This window comes from Nyctibius grandis, chromosome 3 (genome assembly GCF_013368605.1).
Source record: "Nyctibius grandis isolate bNycGra1 chromosome 3, bNycGra1.pri, whole genome shotgun sequence".
Lineage (NCBI taxonomy): Eukaryota > Metazoa > Chordata > Aves > Nyctibiiformes > Nyctibiidae > Nyctibius > Nyctibius grandis.
The window spans coordinates 45,392,132-45,413,017 of NC_090660.1; the positions used below are offsets into that span (position 1 = coordinate 45,392,132).

Here is a 20,886-nt window from a genome sequence, read left to right on the forward strand (position 1 = left end):
CTTTTAGAAATGTGAGATTAACCGTTCTTTCCTTACTAGCCTTGTGCTGTTTTTTGTTTGTTTTCAATTTGGCAAACGATAACATTTTCCTCTCCTTTTCATTCGTTTTTTTTTGTGAAGAACATAGTTATCTCTAGAGTTAAACTCATTTGCAAGACCATTGAGGATGAAGTAATCTGCACCATTGTGGAAGAGGGTGTGTTTATTCAATTAGCTGTTTTCTTTCAGGATTTTATATAATGTTGTGCTTTCTCCTGGCTACAGACCCTGCAGCAGCAAAGCAACATTTTCCAGAATTGTGTATTAATAGTTAAATGTTTTTCATAAAGGTTTGAAGCAATGTTGGATATATTTTTTTTGTCATTAAGCTGCTTTCATGCAAGTCCCATGGTTTTAGGACAACTGAAGTTGGGGCTGACACTGCTTGGCAATATAACTTTCAAAATGTAAGGCGTAGAGGGAAGAGAGCTCCAAAGGATTGAAATTGTAAAAAATTAAACCCATCTGTCCTTAAACTTACAAGAACGGTCCTAAACTTGATTTTGCTACAACATGGATCAAGTCACCGATGGACAAATGGGGTGCACGCTGGAACAGAAATGTATATTAAACCAAGAACTCCATTTTTTTTTTTTATGCTTTCTTGCCCTTGCCATAAACCACAACTCCAAAAAGTCCTAGTAACAATCTGACTTAAATATTTTCACTGTGATTATTTGCCCATTTAAAAGACTCAAAATTTGACTTTCCTGTCTGCTGTTGGATTTTGGACATTTAAACATTAAGTTCCTTGTGGGAGCGTACATACTTACTTTGTGTGAAAATGCATCAGCTGCCACCTGAAACACCTTGGTACAGTTGATATAAGATATAGTGATAAAACTGCAGCTTTGTCTGGAGTTAAATGGGGCTGCCATGTTTTACTGGTGTAATGTACAGTGCCCTTATGGAAACTGCTGTGATGGAAAATCATCTCTTTGGAGATGGGCTGAAAACACCGAAACACTTTTTCACATGATGTTCAAATAGGAAAGCCGTTCTTATGCACTCTCTGTATTAAGCACTTTATTTTTAACAAGAGGAGCCATCTCGTATCTTTGCTTGTCCTGCTTCTTACCTCAAGCTCTGAGCCCTTGTTGCAGGAGGGAAAGGTGAGAGTTAAAGTCACACAGCAGTTTCTCTCATAGGAATTAAGGTGACTTGCTTAACCAGTGTCACTAGCCAACACCTGGAAACTCCTTTTTTGGGTGCCAAATTGGTCTTTATCTTCTTTAACTGTAAAGAAGCAGCAAACTGATGGGCCTGAATTAAAGGTGCATCTTGGAAAAAGGATGTGTTTACGTTGATGGGCTGGGAGGGTGGCTGCTGCATTTTATATTTGCTAACACCACAACCAAAGAGTTAATAAATTAGTTAATTGGCTAATAAGAAACACTTTAATCTTATGACCAAGAGAAATGTTACACTTGCTGTCAATGAAGTGAACATTTTTTACAAGTGACAAAGATTTTTTAGATTCAACAAAAAGTTGTTTTTTGTGTTTTTTTAAGGAGTTTTCAAGTCTTAGGTTTCTCGATTTTCTCTTTTTGATATGCAGATTTACTGACACTGCACTTACGTTGTTTTCTAAGGGACTGGGGTCCTTCTGTCCAGCAGGCAATAGGATGAGTTTTACTCTTCTGCAGATTGCTGATTTAACTTGAAAGGCTTTCTTTCCCTCGCCTACAAACAGAAACTTAAGGTGTACAGAATATAGACCAGATTCCGCCCTTGTGTATGCTTCTGCTAAAATCAGGTGTTCTGGTATGGCCTTGAACCCCATTTTGTCCTAGAAGTGCTGTGGTTTACTATCCTGTAACTATATTTACTATTCTGTGATTCTGTGATCCTCTGCTGTGGCTTTTTGTAGTCGCTCTTGCCAGTGAAGCTTTTCCGCGCTCCAGCCCCACGGACAGCATCCCTCCCCAGGGGAGGCGGGCAAGCAGCACTCTCAGTTCCTGTTCCCTGACATGCCTTCTACGGTATTATTTTTACTCAGGCTGTGGTCAGGAAAATCTTGTGCTACTCATAAGGTTGTTATATAATATCTGCATTTTTTTTTTTACTTTCATATCTTTTTTTCTCTGCTTTGACACATTACTGTGTTGTCCTGGGTCAGAAAAGGGCCTTGAGACTGCCAAGAATTGAATGTTGTGGCCTTGACTCAGCTGAAAATACTTCTTTGTGCGTTTAACTCTTAATGATCCGAGTAGTCCTGTTGACATACAGTGTCTTGCAGCAGGGAAGCTGGCAATGCACTTCCCTGGTCACTTAGGGCCAACAGATGTTGGGGCTGAGGGTGACTGGAGCTGGGAAGTAGTGATGGGCCTTGTTGGGAGAAGGGCAAGAATTGCACCTTGCATGTGAAATGGGGTTGAGAGCTTCCACGGTAGGCACTTCTTTGCTCTTAACACATTGGTAATTTGTCCCCGCTGTGTATGTAGAGTAACATAATGATTTCTCAGGCACGAGGGTAGTGTTTGCAAACCCAGCTTATGAGCTGCCGGGGGGTAAGCTAGCTAGTTACAAAATGCTTTCCATCTTGTTGGAAGGAGGGTAAAAATTAGTTTTCTAGAGTCACGTAGACGGTGTACAGCATGATACCTGTCGTACAAATATATATGCATGACGTATATATGCTTTGCGTGACAGCCATGTGGGAAAAGGTGGCTCAGAGCACGTTCACTCTTTTAAGAGCAGCTTCTAAATATTTTCAAGGTCTTCCTGCCCCGGATCAGTCTTTGGTTTTATTTGGCATTCAGACCACTAGCAAACTACCTGAATTTCCACTGAGTTGCGTCCAAAGCTGTTTGAATCACAGTAGTTGCTCAGCACTTCCCCAACTTGAGGCTTTTCTTTTTTTGTGTGATTTTCATTTTTAACTAAAAAAAAACCCAGAGCTATGACTGAGACACTAGATGGGGGTTATGCAAGCATTGATAAAAGTGGAAGGGAAAATACTCTTATTTTTTTAAATCTTTCAGCTTCTCAACTGAAATACAGTTTTAGGTATGCCAAAGAAATAATTCAGCCCGTGTACATTTGCTGGTTAGTATTTTTAAGGCTCAATGTGGGCCCCCTCATTGTCATGGTGTATTTAGCAGTGAGGGCGTTACAGTTTGTTGCATTAGGCATTATGAACTATTGCAGTCCTGAAATGAAGAAGGAAGTATAATTTTTGAGGCTGTGACTGCTGCTGGCAGGTGGGAAGATGAAGAAAAGAAGTGAAAGCAGTTTAAATACCACTTGGCACTCGGCAAGCATGTAGTAAGAGCGCAGGCCTGTGATACTCTGGTCGGTAAGGGAGTGCCATAAAGGTACTTCTTTTTTCATGTAAGTGCCAGACTGGGCAGGAAGCAAATGTTAGGTGGGAGCGGGGGCGGGAAGAAAAAGAAAAGGAGTGTTACATAGGAATAAAGGAGAGGAATGCTGCTTCTAGCCTGACCTTGTCAAGGAAGGATGGCAGTGACAGGAGAGCATCTTGCACCTCAGAGGGAATGCTGCTTCTGGTGAAAACCATCTCCTCCATTTTGTTTCCTTTCTCTCCTGCCTCTTCTCTCCCTTTTCTTTTTCTTTTTTTCCTCTGTCAGACTCCTCCGGATTTTTGAAGTGTTTTAAGGAGAGACTGATTCACTCTTACTCAACACATGCTGTTTTTATTACGCTGGCTAATGCAGGAAGGGGCTGATTGTGAGTGAGAGCTGTTGCCCTGGGCCCTGTACGAACACAGCTTTGGGCCCAAGGAGCTCGTAGTCTGAAGAGATGAGGTGGACACAAGTTGCTAGACTGCAGAGACTGTAACAAAAAAACCTCAAACAATGAATACAAAACAGTGGTGGCATGGCTGCATTTGGTTTGTGTCGGGAATTAGCTGTGGTATGGTGGGACTTGCTCAGGAGAAGAAGAGCTCCACGAAGGGGTGAGATAAGGTGGGAGTAGGATGCAGGGAGGAGAGAAAGGGGAATGGGGGAAGGCAGAGAGGAGCAGGACCTTGGTGAAGGGAGCTGTGCTGTGCAGTGAGGTTTCGAAGAGGGGGGGAGCCTGATAAGAGGTGTGGGATGGTGCTGGGGTTCAAACCCTCCAAGGCAGAGTGCTGGGTGTCTCTCACTGAAGCTGTGAGGGCTCGTGACACCCTGTGCTCGAAGGTGAGTAACCCCAAGAGGATTTCCATGTGAAAACCAGAAGGTCTGGAGCAGCCTTGTCCGCACCTGCCAGTGGACCCACCGGCTTGTTATTACGGATCTGCTAAAAAGTCTGAAAAAAAAGGTGCAGTGCCTGGTTTTGGAGCTCGCTCTTTGTGTTTGTTACATTTTAAAAACTCCTAGAAATCTATGGCCAGACACTGTTTTAGTATCTTTATTAGTAAATTGAAGGAGAAGAAATGGCTGCCTGTGAATTGCTTACAGGTTATACGAACTGGGAGATGTAACACATACCATTTATCCCAGGCATGTTATAAGAAAGTCCTGTATGTAAATTGGAATGCTTTAATAGAAACGTAACACCACCAGTAAGTTTTGTGAAAGAAGAAGAGTAGAAGAGATTTATGAAGCATAAACTTGGACTTTGTTTTTTTCAGATATAAATTATAACAAATCCAAGAGCTGGAACTTTAATGAAAAGTACCTGATTTCTTCAGGCTTTTAATTTAAAATAAACCAAAAGTAAAGTAAAACAGCGAGGGTGTAATTTGGGGGAGGAGAGGAACAGTAAGAATAAAACAACTAAGCAGGTGAAAACAGAAAAATAAAAATGTATAGTAACTCCAAAGAAGAGAGAAAGATAGTCCTAGTAAATGTTTTCTGTTGCCAAAGTTAATGCATGAAACACAGCTGCCAGTATCCAGTACTAGGACTTCATTGTTCTGCTTATATGAAAAAATGTTTCTCTGTGTGCAAGGGAGTTCCTCTCCACTATTTAAAAATCAAACATTTTTACTACATATCTTAATCAAATAATTACATTTTAGGTACTTCTCATGCCAGACTCTCACTTACTGTAAATCCCACAGTATAATGCCACTGAAGGCAGTGCTGTTGGGACATTGTACACCAAATGAAGATCATGTTCTGTGTGTACTATCTTAAGTATGTTGAAGTTATTTAGCATATCAATTTTGCAGAATAAGCATACAACAAATTGGAGAATGTCTCAGTGCTGGATAATTGGTAACTACTGCGCCAGGCTTCCAAGAAGTGAGGTAGTTTCAAGGAAGAACAGTGTCTCGGTGGCTTCTGTTAGATCCCTACCACAAAGATAAAAATGTTACACAGTGATTACACACTTCACCAGTTAATTTTGGCATTGCCGAGGAGTGGTTGTTGGAATATAAAACCCCCTCAACTTTTCAACCCCAACTAATTGTTTTGGTTGTTAACGCCAGTGGGATTAATGCCAGGGCTTTCAAATGCAAGCAAGTTAAAATCATAGGGAAGCTGGGCAGGGACAAGGACCCTGTGCTTGCAGAAGTAAGATCTATTAGGCGTCGTCTGGGACTTTGCAAAGTTCAAGCTGTTCCTTAAAGCAAATTTGATGGATCAGGACTTGATCAGTTACCTAGTTTGAACATGCCTAATAATACTAGTCAGAAATGTCTCTTTTACATCTACCTTGCTGTAATGCACATAGTCCAATCTTGATGTGCCTAGCAAAGCCACATGTGGTGTGGTATTTTCTCATGATCTGAAGTTTCTCTGCAAAACACTGCAGGCTGGACCATCATTTTTGGCCAGTACAGGCCTGTGTGTATCTCCACAGCAGCACTTTGTTACTTCTTCCCTCCCCTTTGGGCTCTTGTACACTCCTCAGGACTGCAGAGGGTATCTCGTATGTGTGACTATATTCCTCTGGTACTGGCATCAGCAATAGCTTTTTGTTTTCGTTTATCTTTAACTGTGGGTTGATATGAATGGGAAGAAGAACTGAGGGGACAGAACAAAATAGATATTATGTTGATCATCCCAAGGAAATGGATAACAAAAATTCTGGCAGCCAGAATCACTGAAGCATGTATCGAGGGGCGAGGAAGAGAGAAGAGCCGTAAGACATCTACAGGTATGGTTAAGACCTCCCTAGGCATGTGTACCTCACACATGTGAAGTTGCTTGGCCCTTCTTTATCTTAAGCTTATGGTGGGAGCTGTGCTTCAAGAAGCTCATGCAAAAAGTATTTGACTGGAACAAGGCAGTAGTGCTTTGGGGTAATGCAGTCTGTACCCTTTAATGCTATACATTATCCTGACATCATACCAACGAAGGAACATTTAACGATTGCCCTATAGGCATCTTGGGTAATTTCCACTACGTTCCTCATTACCATGCTCTGTGTTAGTAGGTCGTGTTTTACTCAGTTGCATGTAGTGTGGGTGGCCAGCAGGAGTGTTAAACAGTAATTCAAGTTCCTCTCACAACGGGGCAGGGTGATGAGGAAGAGATAACAGACAGTCAGCTCAAGTCAGAACTAAGGCTTGCTGGCTGAGCTTGAGATACTTCAGTAGGAGAATGACTTCTCATGACAGACATTGGCTTTGTTGTTGCTCAGAGAGAACTTACTTTGCAGCATTTTGAAGTTATTAATCCAACTGTTGCACTGCTTTTATTCCTTGCAAATATTTCAATGGGTGTCTTGTTTAAGTAGCGAAGAATGTTGTGCAGGGCGTTTTGATACAGCATGTCAAAGATACTCTACTGTATTTAGCTTTAATTGTTAGCATTCCTTTTTTGCAGGTTACCAGATACAATAATAAGAAACACAATTAGACAGAAATATTGTTTAGACAATTTATTGTAGCTGTAGGTCTGTGATACGAGCGACCAAAGCATAGCTCTGAAAGAAATTTTGTACCAAGATGCTAAGGGAGAGATAGGCTTACCCAGCCTTTATTTTATCTGTTAGAAAGCAAGCAAGTGAGTGTGGTTTCTTAAAGGTAGGTGATAGTAGGATAAACTTTGCCCTGAAGCTTACGCAAGATGCCCAGAGCAAGATTAGTTCATGCTTCATCTGCAGATTTTGGAAATGTTGTCACAAGAGCTGCTTCTAAGGGTTGCTTGTGTCTATGTTTAGTCCTCCCTGAATTGCCAATCTCCATTCCATGCTTACCAAACACTAGCATTTAAAAAAAAAATAAATTTCCAAGGGTGTGGAAAGCTTAGCCATCTTGTTTTCAGTTTGTGCATTCAAAAATACCCCTTTGTTTAAGTCAGTTGCACAGGGGTTCCAGTTTTCATCGTAGGCTTGTAGCTCTTCTTCAGCAAGTATTATAAACGTCTGCACGTAGGGATGTGCATTTGGGAATCCAGCTGCTCAGTAACTCAGCTTTCCCAAAACCCTCACTTCTGGACCACCTACCCTGGCCTTGCTGCCTTATAAAAGCCGGTTTAGCAATTCTGGTATTTCTTAGTACTGGATGTTTCTATTACATCAAGCTATAGCATGTGAAATACTGCTTTGTGACATCTATAGTCATAAGATCACTTGGTGTAGTGCTTTTGTTTTCTATCAGTTTCTGATTACTGAGTGAGGACTCCCTCCCCCCCAGCTAATAAGACAAGATTCAGGCAAAGAAAATTACAATGGTAGTGTTTTTAATCTGATTTCCAAATGTTTCAGTAGTGCTGTGGCTGTGTTTAGCAGAATTCTACTGATCTGTAAATGACTGCTAGCGAGGGACTTGTGTAGATTTCTGATGTTAAATCTTTTTGCTGCTCTTAACAGTATGCTTCACAGTTTGCCCTTCATCCATCTTAAACCGAGAGTCAGGTTTTCTTTGTTAATGCATTAGGTTTGGGAGTAGATGCTCTCAGTGGGATATGGTGGGCTAAATTCTGTGTGAGCTGAAACCTGGTGGGAGTCCCAGGGCTGCACAGGGTATGAAAGTAATGCGCAGTTTGGCATTGTGTTGGTAGATCATTTGTTTTCTGGAGGTGCATTTTACAAATACAAGTTTTACTAGGTCACTTGACTTCATTTTATTACTTTTTAACCCAGTAGTGTCGTTCAAGCACTGGATTGTTTTAACTTGAATGGGCCTGACTGTGGTACCAGTCATACCAGTAGAAGTAAAGAGCAACTTAGCTGCAGTCAAGGAAACACTTGACATTGAGAGCATCAATAACTTTTTTTTTTATTCTCAGTTTTCTCTTGATTGCCTACAAGATTTATCAGCAGCAAACCTGGATTTTTGGGAAGAAGAAAACCATATAGTGAATTTTGTGAAAAGTATGGAGGAAAACTTTGAGGTTTTTCACTATAATTTTCAACATCCTAGTCCTTGAATGAGACTTTTGGATCACAGAATGGTTAAGGGTTGGAAGGGACCTCTGGAGATCATCTAGTCCAACCCTCTGCCAAAGCAGGTTCACCTAGAGCATGTTGCACAGGGTTGCATCCAGGTGGGTTTTGAATATCTCCAGAGAAGGAGACTCCACAGCCTCCCTGGGCAGCCTGTTCCAGTGCTCTGCCACCCTCAAAGTAAAGAAGTTCCTCCTCATATTCAGATGGAACTTCCCATGTTTCAGCTTGCGCCCATTGCCCCTCGTCCTGTCAGTGGGCACCACTGAGAAGAGTCTGGTGTGTGTGACTGCTGCTGTGCCATATTTTGTGACCAATATCTAGACATTCTTTTCAATGCCTGGAATGGATTTGTAAATGTGTAGGGAACTTATTTCATGGTGAATTTGTTTTCCTTGTTTATAGACAGCATGGGTTTGAACTGGCAAATTGCTGAATGCTTTGGCCCTGATCCAGCAAAACTCATAACTGCTGGCTTGATTTTAAGCTATGAGCAGTCAGGTTGGAATCATTGTTAACTGCTTTGTTGAACCACTTGGCACCTAATTGCTTCAGGTTAGAGAAGAATAGAGAATTCTTTCTTTTCTGTAATCAATGCCAGTACAAATTGCATATCCTGAAATGTACTGTAGCATACAAACTTTACACGGGATAAGACATAGGGGAGGAGAAAGTCTCAGAATTGTCTTTTGTGGATACTCTGTTAATGGATTCAGTTACACTTTAGTGATGCTAAGGGCAAAATTCCAATATTTCGTCCTTTTAAACTGCAGAATCTCGTTGAGAAAGTGTCCATGTGAAAGACAAAAGTACTCTCTCAATTGATGCTTATTGTAACTTGGATACAGGTACTTACTTAACATGGATTTAGAGCATGAGATACTCATCGTACAGGACCCATGGGGGAAGATTTGCCCGCCTGCTTTTTAGAACTGTTTTCCAGGTTGGTAATCTAAAACCTCAGATATTGCTTCATTATCTCTGTTACTTCAAATAATAGAAAAATAAATAGCCATTAAAATGATTTTTTTTGGTCATATGATAGCTGAATTTGAGTCTTATTTGGGAGCCATAAGTTAGGAGTAGTTACTCCAAGTCAGATCTCTTTTTCTTTTTTTTTTTTTTTTTTTCCTGAAAGGATACAAAATCACTGATTTATTTATTTTTTAAGACTAAATTTGGGTTTAGTTTGTAATATAAGACACTCCCAAACCTTGTGTTTCTTGGAGATAACAAATTCATCAGGCAGTTGAAGGCATCAGCTACACCTAAGAGCACTTCAGAGGTGTGTGTTATCTCAGGATAGCATATGTCTTGTGATGTCTTACTGCTTAAACAGCATTTGAGGCAAGCTGCTGTCAGCAAAACCTAAATATTTGGGGGACAAAAAAAGCACAACTAGAAGGGAAATATTTTAACAATAGAGGTTGCACGCTGGTATCATGGTGGTGAAAACCTAAGTGCAATGAATTGGGATGATAACAGGATGTAAAAGACTTCATCTCTTCCCGTCCCTGCTGTACCCCAAAGCAGTGGAGCAGATGCTGCATTTGGTCTCTGCCTTTTGCATGTTTTGCCAGGTGTGTAGCACCATTGAACCAAAGGTATGTTCCGTTTTCTGTGATTTAGCCTTTATTCAGTAGATAGTAAAGCCTTTTTTACTAGATAATGAAGCAAATACATCCATCTCTTCCTTTAAAAGAGAATTCAGGAAGTACAGCTTACACTGCACATGGAACACATTAATCCTAAACCTCCTTATAATACTTTGCAGAAGTTTCTTGTCCTTACACGTGCCTGTATCCACACACACAGCAATTTCCCAGAAACATCTTAACCTTAAGTACTGTTGAAGCCTGGAGAAACCTTAAAAAAAATAGTCAAACACAGAATGGCAAGCAAAGTTGTAACAGGAAAAAATTAATCTTTACTTGGATTGTCCTGGGACAACAAAATGGGTGCATGTAAGTGAGGATCACTTACTTGCTACTGTAGTGCTGAATATGTTTGACAAGGAAGCCTCGGTGCTGTTACTTGTGTGGAAATACAGAGCGTTGTTCTTTTCATTAGTTTATACACGGAGACATGACGTGTTAGTTGTAATTCAAACATAATCACTTTATTTTGCAAGTGAAGTTCTTAGGGTTTTTTTATCTCTGATGTTATCAGCATGCAAGTGACTAATATTAAGGTTCATAGTGGAAATGAGGTGTTATTAATGCATAATGAAATTTTTATGTGCTGGTAAAATTTTCTGCTAGACTGACCTTTCTTGGTCAGTTATATAAGAGCAAGAATTTTTTTTTTTTTTAAAAAATCTGAGGATACTGAGTTCACTCAACCAAGGCATCATGGAAAGTACTCTTCATACAGTATTTACTCAAATTCCAGTTTTGCAACTTTCTTTGAGGCCTTCAGAAGCCAAAAGGAAAGAAACATGATACCTAGAGAGGTGAAGGATGGAGTGGGTCAAAAATGTAATGTAATTAAAACCTCCGTCAAGCTGAAAAAGGTTTGAGAAAGGCAAGGCAAAAATTCAGGAAGTGTGTGAGTATATGTAACAAGTATAGATTGAGAGATATATATAGAGATAGATATATAGATATATATATATAGAGAGAGAGATATAGATAGAGATATATATATATATATAAAAATGGGAAAGAGCTGATGTATTACTGTTAGAGATGCATCCAAGTGATGTAAACAACTTCTTCTGGAAGCTCATTGATACTTCAAGAAGCCCTCTGATGCTGGCAGCCCTCCAGAGATCTCTGTCGTAGTGGGGAACGGAAGGCAGGCAAAAGCGGAAGCCAGAAACGTGGTCTTCTGCAATAACAGCCCTATCTGTGAACTTGCTTTCTACGGTGAATACTTTTGGTCTGATGCACCATATTGTAAGTATCACACAGCATATACATTGTAAGATGACCAATTACGTTTCTTTTGTTGAGGGTCTGAATTTAGAGTGAGACAAAGTGCCATTTGCCGATGTATCTCAACGGTGCTGTGGGCTGGCACTGCCAAGAGCTGGGTGCTGTGGGGCAGTGGATGGGACCTGGCTGGGGGCACTTCCCTTTGATCCAGCTCGTTGTGACAATCACGTGGTTGTGAACGGAAGGAGGTGGTAGAAGAGTTTGTCTAAGGGGTTGGTCTGGATTCAGGCTCTTGTCAGCTGCAAACCATAGGTGCTTTATGTAGGAATGGTGGCAAATGGAAGCCTTAGGAGCAGCCCTGGAAAAAAGCTGAATCAGTGGCATAAGGAAGTAAGCTGGAAGTAAATGTGTTGTGTTTGCGTAAGTGGTATCATGGCATTAGCTTACTGTGACAGGAAAAGGGCCACGGGGACAGCTGAGGCCTGGAGCAGCACATGCCAGGGTGGTTGGCACGCTGCGGGGAGTCAGCCTGGGCAGGCACAGTTGTCACTCGAAAAGGCAGTATTGTTTAAAGGAAGGAAATGAGTGACCGCAGAGCGCACATGGAGAGAAAGTGGAGCACCGAGGAAGGAGGGGCTGTGGCTGAGTGTCATGGAGGGGCTGTGGCTGAGTGTCATGGAGGGGCTGTGGCTGAGTGTCATCCTGGTCACGGTAGGGTGTGGGAGTGCATCAGGGCAGGAGGTTACACGGTGCCTCTGCCACAACCCTGCGTGGAACCATCCCAGCGCTCGAAGCTGTGCACGGGAGCAGAGCAGGTGAAAGAAAAGCAGGTAAAAGCTTCTTTCAGGTCCTGAGAACAGCGGGAACTGAAAAGGGAAGGAGAAGTGATAACAGTGAAGCATACAAACGAGGGATTCCGTTTGGATATGTTGTGTGTCTTAGTGTTTCACCTGGTAAATCACAAGGATGATTATATTCCTTTGTTACCTTTTCATCTGAGTGCTTGAGTGTCGGGAGATAATCATTACATTTGGAGAAATACTTTGAAAGAAGACATCTGCAATTCTTCTACATCTGTTTCACTTTCCTGGTGTGTGGGGAAAAGGAATAAATATATTTTTATCAAAAGTGTCATTGAATGGGAAGATTTAAAATGATAAAGTGTTGGACTTTGATAACATGACTGTTAAAACTGGTACGGCTGGACCTCTTGGCTTAAACGTAGCATGTGATTTCAAAGGCACTAAAGCCAGATATATAACTTGCCCCGGATGTTTATATTCAGTGGAGCAATCACACATGGTGTTTTGAACAAAGTTGCCTGTACCCTAGTAATGGATATTTTATGAATAATACTGTAATTCCAGACACCTTTCTTGGCCTATATTTTCACACAAATAAATCGGCACCAGCAGCCAGCACTCTGTTTGCCAGCACAGCTTCAAAATCTTCATGTGTTGTTTTCTTGTTGCAGATACTTGAAAGTAGTTGTTACGTTTCTTTCCTTTAATGAAATTAACAGCTTGTTGAGAGTTAAGGTTGCACGTTGGATTCATAATCAGTTTTGCTTATAGGGAATATTTTATTTTCTGCCTTCTTTTCATTTTGGGGGCTTTTATATAGTAACAGAACTTCCATTAACTCCTGCTGTTTATTCTTTACCCTTAAGCTATAGCCCTTTGTTGCGGCATCGCAGTGTTGACCCTGCAACCAATTACTGTGCATAACAACCAGAAGATGATGAGGCTTATTCTGTAGCCGTTGTTTTCCAGTAGTCTCTGTGTATGTAAGTCTCTTGTAGCACATGGAGCAGCAGGATAAATCTGTTTAAGAACTTTCTAACAGTACCTGGCCAAAAAGAACAGTAAAAGCAGTCCCAGAGAAAATAGGCTCCTTTGCCGATCGATCTCTTGTTCTACACTCCCGAGAGTGCAACTGGGAAGGCTACAGCATTCTTCCTGCTTTCAGAGAGTCGGGATGTTCTCTATTAGTTTTGATGTCTGTCTCTTCCCTGGAAGTGAGTGCATGTGCAAATGTCATACAGATGTCGTATGAAAGCTTAATTATGTGTCTCTTTACTTAGAGCTGCGGTGCTGTTCTGTTTTGACCCCCACCCCCACCTCAAAAGGCTTTTCCTGGGAAGAGAAGGGAAACCATTTTCCCATTCTTCCCTTACTCAGGGGTTAATTATATTCTGCACTGTGACTGTACTTCAGCAAAAGCTGAATGGAAAAACAAGGCTCTTCTGACAAAAAGGCGGAAGTTTTTAGGCTAGCTTAGATTTTCTGTTCTTTTTTAGGAATTAGAAGTCCTAACCAATTTCAGCCAAAAGAAGAAATCCCACCCTGAGGTTACGTTTCATCCATGTGCTTTGTTTCTGAGAGAGCTTAAATCTCTCTGCTATTTCTTCACATTTGGTTGCTGGTCATTGACAGCCAGCTTGGTTAAATTGTCACAGGTGCAACTGTAAGCAGCTAGCAGGAACTGAAGAAACATGGGTAATCCCACTTAGGAAATCCCCTAGTAGCTTGATGCTCACTTGAAGCAGAAGATGAGAAATATGGTTAGCGGCAGTTAGAAAAAAGGAAGAAAAAAAAATCTTAGCTCATGAATCAAAATTAAAGGGATATTCTCTGCTCTAGTTGCTGGGGTTAACAAGTGCTATCACAGCTCTTCTCATAGTCTTCTGTATCTGGACTACTGAAACCAATGAAGAAATTGCTTGATTATGCTCTTAAAACTAAATCTGTACTCTGTTTCTGGGATGCCAGATATGCAGTCAGATTGGATAAACATGTTTATTTTGCTGTTTTTATTTCTGTATACGCCTTTGTGCACATTGACTTTTCATGCTTTCACAATTGCTAGTATGATCTTTTCCCACTTTATTTTTAAACACCCCCTCCAATACAACAAAATTAAACAAGCCATTCTTTCAAGATGTCTGAGACCTAACTTGTTTATATTTTCAGATGAGAAATAACAAGAATAGTCTCATCATTTTTATGAACAAGTATAACATGGAATATTTTTTTTAGTCACCTGAATCATGAGGTAATGAGATCGTCAAAATCAGTTTCTAAGCTAACATGGCTTGTAACTTATGTCTGTGGAAGAAGATTAATTGAGCAGATCTGAGACAATTTTGGTGTGTGTTTGGTTGTTTTTTTTTCCCAGAAGTGGAGCTTCCTGTCTCTTTCTGGAAAAATTGTCTGCTTTTTTTGCGGGGGAGAAATATATGAAATGCATTATTTCACATGCCATTTAAAAGAAAAAATTAACAACCCCTTCTTGGCCATCAGCTCTTGTTGATTAAAAATACTATTTGTTTTTATTTTTTCTTTGATTCTTTTAAGGAAACAGCTTTCATTTTCACAGATCTATATATATATGATTTTTCATTTAGAAAGAAGCTGAGTAATAATGTCACAGAATCATTTTCAAGTGGAATGCTTGGCAAAGCCGCCAAGGGAAAAGTAAAAGAAAACCTTAACCAGGGATCAAAACAGAGAGTTAAGGAGTAGATAATGGTATATCTGAGAACTATGAAAGTGTTTATGACCAAAATCTTCCAGCAGGATTTCCCACTGCGTGTTACTATTTTCAAACATACAACTGTGTCTAATTATCTAAAGCTGCTGTACAATGCAATTAATGTGATGTGCCTGAAGATCCAGGTAACAGGGCAGCTGACTGTGTATATGAACAAATAACCTAATGCAATGTGTGTGTACAAATGCATGAGGAGCAGATTCAGATGTTTGCAAACCTTTGCAAGCCCAGCTTGTGGGCCAGTGTGGACACAGATATGTGGAGTCAAGTGAGAAGACAGCAGAGAGACAGCCAGTCAGTTGGGAGCATGGTGTTTAAAGTTCAGGGAAAGCATTTCTAAATTCAATTTCAAGCCATAAATAAAAACAATCTGGCAAATAGTTACTGCAAAATTAGAGGCACTGTGACTTTTTAAAAGTTCTGAACAGCTGATACCATGACCCTGTATTCTTTGTTATTTATGGAAATGTGTTATTTGCCAGATTGTGAAAATGGCTGCCTGCTTGTATATATATTATTTTTGAACCACTTCTAAGTCAGCAGCTGCATTTTCACTAAAAGCTTAACGAAAATATAAAAGATGGAAAAGACAACATCTCTTTATTAATACCTAGATATGAAATTCTTTGAATGCTTTAAACATTCAAATCATTTGTGCGAAACAAAAAGGCTGGAAAAGCTTTCACAAATAAATGGCTGTCATCAAAGCTTCTTTCCATATAAGGCTCATATTTCAGATCTAAGCCTAACTAAAAAGAACAGAAATATACGATCATCACATATTAATAAATGACTGTCTTCTGATTGCGCAGTAATTTTACTAGGCTTTCTTTAAAGTACAGTTAGTTTTTTCCTACATTATGAAGTTAGTTTGAGCTTTAGATCTTGTGTTTTTCTCAGATGTTGTAAGGCAAAGCTAATCTTCATAATGGATTTACTAAATATTGCTGTGTGTATTTGCCTATCCACGTCAAATATTGTACGGGCTTTTTGACTTTGTAACTAGCTTATGTGGAAGCCACAGAGTTAAGTTAGTGCTAAATTATTTGTGTGCGATCAAATCTCTTTCCCTGTCTTCCCTTTTTCCCCACCCTGCCACCATACCAAGGGCTTAGCCAATTCAGCTGTGAATTTTGTACTGAAAACTGTTCAGTCTCTTCAGCTGTCCTGTCGCCAAAATGGTGTTTCAAACTGGATTCATCCACTTTCTGGGAAGTCTGTATCCATAAGCCTCAGGAGTGGAATAGCTGGGAATCGACCCCATCAAAAGCAACCACCGACTGTACATGTGTAAGGTGTACAACGGCTTGTGTGTAGCAGTCAGGCTGTAGACAAGAGCTTGGTGTGAGAAAAATATTGTAAAGTGAAGATGGGAGCGCGATTGGGTTTTGCTATTTACAGGAAGTGTGAGAGAAGGGGTGCTGCCGTTTTGTTCAGGCAGGATGTTAGTTTCTGGCCAAAAAGTGGCACCACGGAGTTGGTGGAAATGGTGAGTGGGAGGTTGTAAGAAGTCAAGTACAAAACCAGTATTACTGATCTTGGAGTCTCCAAGACCAAAGTATGCAGGCTCCAAAACTCAGTCAAAATAAACAAAATTTATCTCCGGGTAGGAAAAAGAGGAGATTTGAACAAAGCCTTCTACAGACCGGTTTCCTAACAGGCTGAGTTGGAGAGAGGATGGCTTTTGGCAAGGAAAGTTTGAGTTTGTCAAAAAAACTGTTGCATTTTTTTGCTTCTGTCAGACATAAGCCTGAGAACTGTGCTGTCTACAGAATATATACTGCTAATTTGCCAAAGCCCAAACAGGTTTTTTGACAATTCTTACGCTTCCAGTATACCCTGGCCTGCCTTACATGCAAAGAGAGCGCCTCAAGGCTGGTGTCTAGACGGGGCCTTGTGTGTTTCGGCAAAGGGAATTAAACGCAGGCTCTGATGTCTCTAAATTTACAGAGGAATCTTTCTTCTGACTACCTGCCTCTCATATTTAATGGAAAAAATGTTACGTTTCTGTTGGGTCCTAGGATGTGTGAAGATAAGGAAGGTGTTTCATGTGTTGCTTATCAAAAGATGTAACTATATTGGGGCTTGTTCAAATGCCGCTGATGAGGTGCTGCTGTAGGGAGTAAACAGTGGGGCTGCTGTTCTTAGGCAATCCCATTCAATGTCTCAGGCTGTCATTGTAGTAAAGGATTATTCTGACATTATAAACCATACAAAGGCAGCTCAGTGAGCTTGACCTTCTTAAATCTAAGACGAAACGATGATGTGTTTTGCACCCTGCAGTATGGGAGTTAGAGAGTCTGAGATGGTGATTCTTCAGTTCAGTTATGGTGAACTGTAAATAAATTGCCATATCTTACAAGGCAGTAGTTAGTAGGACTGTTGGTAGTTAATAGATTCTTATTTGGTGTATTAGGCTTGTTCCAAATTTCAAAGGTATGCTGCCATTTGGTACTGTTGGAATTAATGCCATCGTGGAGTAAGTTACTTGGGTAACGGCTGTGTCGGAATTAATACAGTGTAGGTTGTGTTGCAAGTCTGAATTCCTCAGGTGTTCGGTGTAGTTTGTAAATATAGCTATTCCTGGTTTATTACTTACTTATTTTAAAAGTAACATCAAAACCTTGGTCCATAACGTTAAGGCTCTTTATTCTTCGATTGTAGGTCAAAGTCACTTCATCAGGAAGATGAATACTATCTGCTCAATGCAAAATATGTAAGGGAATGTGAGGCAAATGCACTTCCCAGCCTTGAACTCAAACAACCAAGCTTTTAAGAGATTTAAGACTGAAACCTCAAGTTCAAATTTAGCTGTTGTATTTTATTCTTGACAGTAAATTGTGCAAAATTGGTAGACATGAAATGATGTTTTGCTACTTCACAAAGGGTAGTGCTTTGGGTCTCAGAAAAATTCAGCTTTTGTTCTCAGATAATCTGTGTTCCCTCATCACTGCTTGCATCATTGAAAACAGTTCCCTATAGTGCCCCTCCATCCTTCATCTGCAGTGCTCTTTGCTGTTGGTGAACGGCAGGTTTAGAGTTTTGAGTAATAGGCTGGGACTCAAATGGATAACCTCTATCAATTATTCATGATAGATCTCGGAGTAGCCAGTGTACAACACTGACAACATTCATACCTTTCTACTGTAATATGAACTGTAAACGATACAGTGATTGATAGACTACAGATGACCTTTAGTCATTTTTATTAATTCCTGTTGCTGAGTTCTGTAACCTGTTTTTCATTGCTTATGCCATGGAGCCACTGGGTTTTTAAAAACTCCATCTGTCTGGAGCTGGGAGAGGCTCTGAATTTACTGCTTATTATCTATTTACATTCTTTGGACCCGTTCTCCTTCCTTTGAGGTTAATAAGTGTATCATCAATGACTTCAGCGGGATCGTAACAGGCTTCTTGTACATATTTAGAATAATATTAGGTGAAGGAAATAAAATGTGGTTGGAGGATTCTGTACTGTGGCTGATGAGGAGTAGATGTGAGTAGAGCTGTGGGGAGTTCTCGACAAAAGCGGAGAAAAGAGGGGATGCTTGCCCTTTGCTCATGGCCTGTTTCTGTTTGCCTGGTAGGTTAATACAAAAAAAACCCTAGATTGATAAAAGGGTTGAGGTGTTTTGCTTCCTAACTGTGTGCATAAGGGAGTTCCTTTGTATAATCATATATTACGTATACTGTGCTGTGAAGAGCCTCAGATGCAAATTTAGCATTACAGAATAAGCTGAAGTTTTAAGAGCATTTATATTGGTTTATTCAGTGTCCTACTGGAGAAGTGTTTTCTCAAGTCCAAAATGAGAAAAGGCTCTTGAATTTTGTATTTGTTTTGGTTATGGAGTGCATCGCTTATAAGCACAGTAATTTGGGTTTTTGGTAATTTGTTTGAGAACGTGCTGTTGGTACAGATCTACAGAGACTTAGTTCTGCTTTTGAACATGCTGCTTACCAGGAGTTCACATGAAGGGCATATTTAGAAGACAAGAATAAAGTTCAGCCAGTCTTGGGAGAAATCAGCCCTGGCTCCTGTACTGGAAGACAGAAGGAGAACGGGGTGGGGGGAGTCCTAGTCTGTGACAATAGCCAAAAGTAACCCACAGTTGGAAGATGAGCAAGAAACATCTCTTTCGCAGGAGACCTGGATGCACTCTGTGGTGCAGGCTCTGCCAGCAGGATTGTCTGTGTTAGGCTTTATAGCGGTGTCACCCTCTGACCAGTATAGGTCTGGTGGAAGGGACCCCTAGTGCAGATGCAACGATGTCAGCCAGGTGGCACTTTTAGCTGGGTTTTGTGTAGAGGAAGGGGATTTTGACTGTAACAACACAAATAGCAGCCTTGCTGGGATATCTGCATCCGTGCTGCCAGTCCTGTGGGTGTGTGGTTTTGGCTCCTGGCACGGATGTAGCTTTGGGACTCTTGGCGTGAGGATCCTCGCAGTAACACCACAGCTACTTCCCACATCAGACCTGTGAAGCAGAGCTTCTTGCCGAGGGATGACGGGGATGGCGGTGGCTTGCGTTGCAGTAACAGCTATGCCACCTCTCCATTGCGGGCGAGGGTGCTTTTGTACTTGGCGTTTGTGCAAGCAGGGAACAAAAAACATTTGGAAACACTGCCACCTGTGCTCACAAGGTCGCTTCAGTCACAGGCGTTAAGTGAGGAGATCTCTTCCCTTCAGCTTCATTCCATGGAAAGAGCCATGGCAGGCTTTTACTGTCCATGCTGGAGGCGTTCAGGAGACCGAACCCAATGTGTTAGGTTACCGGGCAGTCCTGCTTGCACACCTGAATCCTGATCCGGCTGCCGTGCCTCCCCTGGCAGCGCCAGGCACCTCTCCCCAAGGAACACGGGTCCTCGTGCTCTGCTCCCTTGTATTCGCGGCAGGTTTTTAGTGTAGCTGAAAGCAGGGCTGTTCTCCACTCACCAGTCCACCTTAACAGAGCGTTAGTGGCCAACATATTTTGTTGATCAGTGTGATTCCAATTCTGCAATAATATGCAGACTAACCAGATGGAGGCTTGTACCTCTTGCGATTGTAAAATTAACCAGAATCATTGATAGTTACGAGAGTGATGATGGAGACCCAGGCGCTGTCAGAACAATGTGCTTTGAGGCATGCTTAAATCTGTTAGGACAGTGTTTCGTGCTGGTGCATGCTCAGTACACAATTCAACAACACGGCAAAGCGCTTCTGCCTTGCTTTTGGCTCTGAGGGTGGTTAAGGGATGAAGACTAATCGCTACGGAATTTGACTCAGCAAAGAAGGGTCAGAGCCCACTCACCCCATTCACAGGCACGTCCAAGAAATTTTAGTCACAGGTCCTGGTGTCTGTATTTTTAGGTTTGGTTAGGTTTTTTTTAATAGGTCAAAATAGGATTTTCTAACTTTCTGAATAAAAGAAAGTTTTTTAATTGGAACCTGGTGTGAGAACTTCCAGGGAATCTGTGAGAAATTTGTAAGAAACAGCTGGAAATAACAGCGGAGAAGGCAGTGCCATCTCTATTCTCTTCCTGCCACGCAGCCCACAGATGTACTGTAGATCCCTGTTCATTTACATCAGTGACTAAAGGACCTATTTAAATGAATGAACTTCATGAATTAATAAGTGCGGGGGGTGAGGGGAGAAACCTGCATTACAAAAGGTGCTTTGTTCTTAGATATTGAGAGTAAGAGTTTGGTTTGGTATTTCATAAGGTAGTGCTGACTGCTGTTTGCTGTATTTCGTAATACACCCCTAGTAACACGAGATTGCACCACAGATTCCTGCTATTAAATGGTTATTCAGACGTGTTGCGCTACCGGCAGCTTTTTGCTTGCATGTGAATTATTAGGTGTTTGAATTAACAAAATGTGGATTAGCAAAGTTTTTGCTTTACTAATGGTACAGCAGACACTTCAGCCGTTTGGTCGTCACCTACAGTCATTCTGTGTTTGACCTTCTCAAAATAATGCCTGCTAGTGTCTCTGTAATTAAACATCTGTCAGGGGTTTCAAAATGCCCCGCGGGTTTTCTTTTTTGCGGGTGTGGGGGGGACACAAGCCCCTGCTTTTATGGGGGAAAAATGGGGTGAGTAACAGCAAAATGTATTTTGTCTGTTTTTGCAGGAGGGCAAACTCAGG

The 20,886-nt window shown here is 41.1% G+C and overlaps 1 protein-coding gene across 2 annotated transcripts in view; it reads left to right on the top strand.

Moving 5' to 3' along the window:
* Positions 1 to 20,886, top strand: part of ZNF516 (zinc finger protein 516) — a 114,821-nt gene that overhangs the window by 48,059 nt on the left and 45,876 nt on the right. The gene's annotated exons all lie outside the window — the stretch shown is intronic.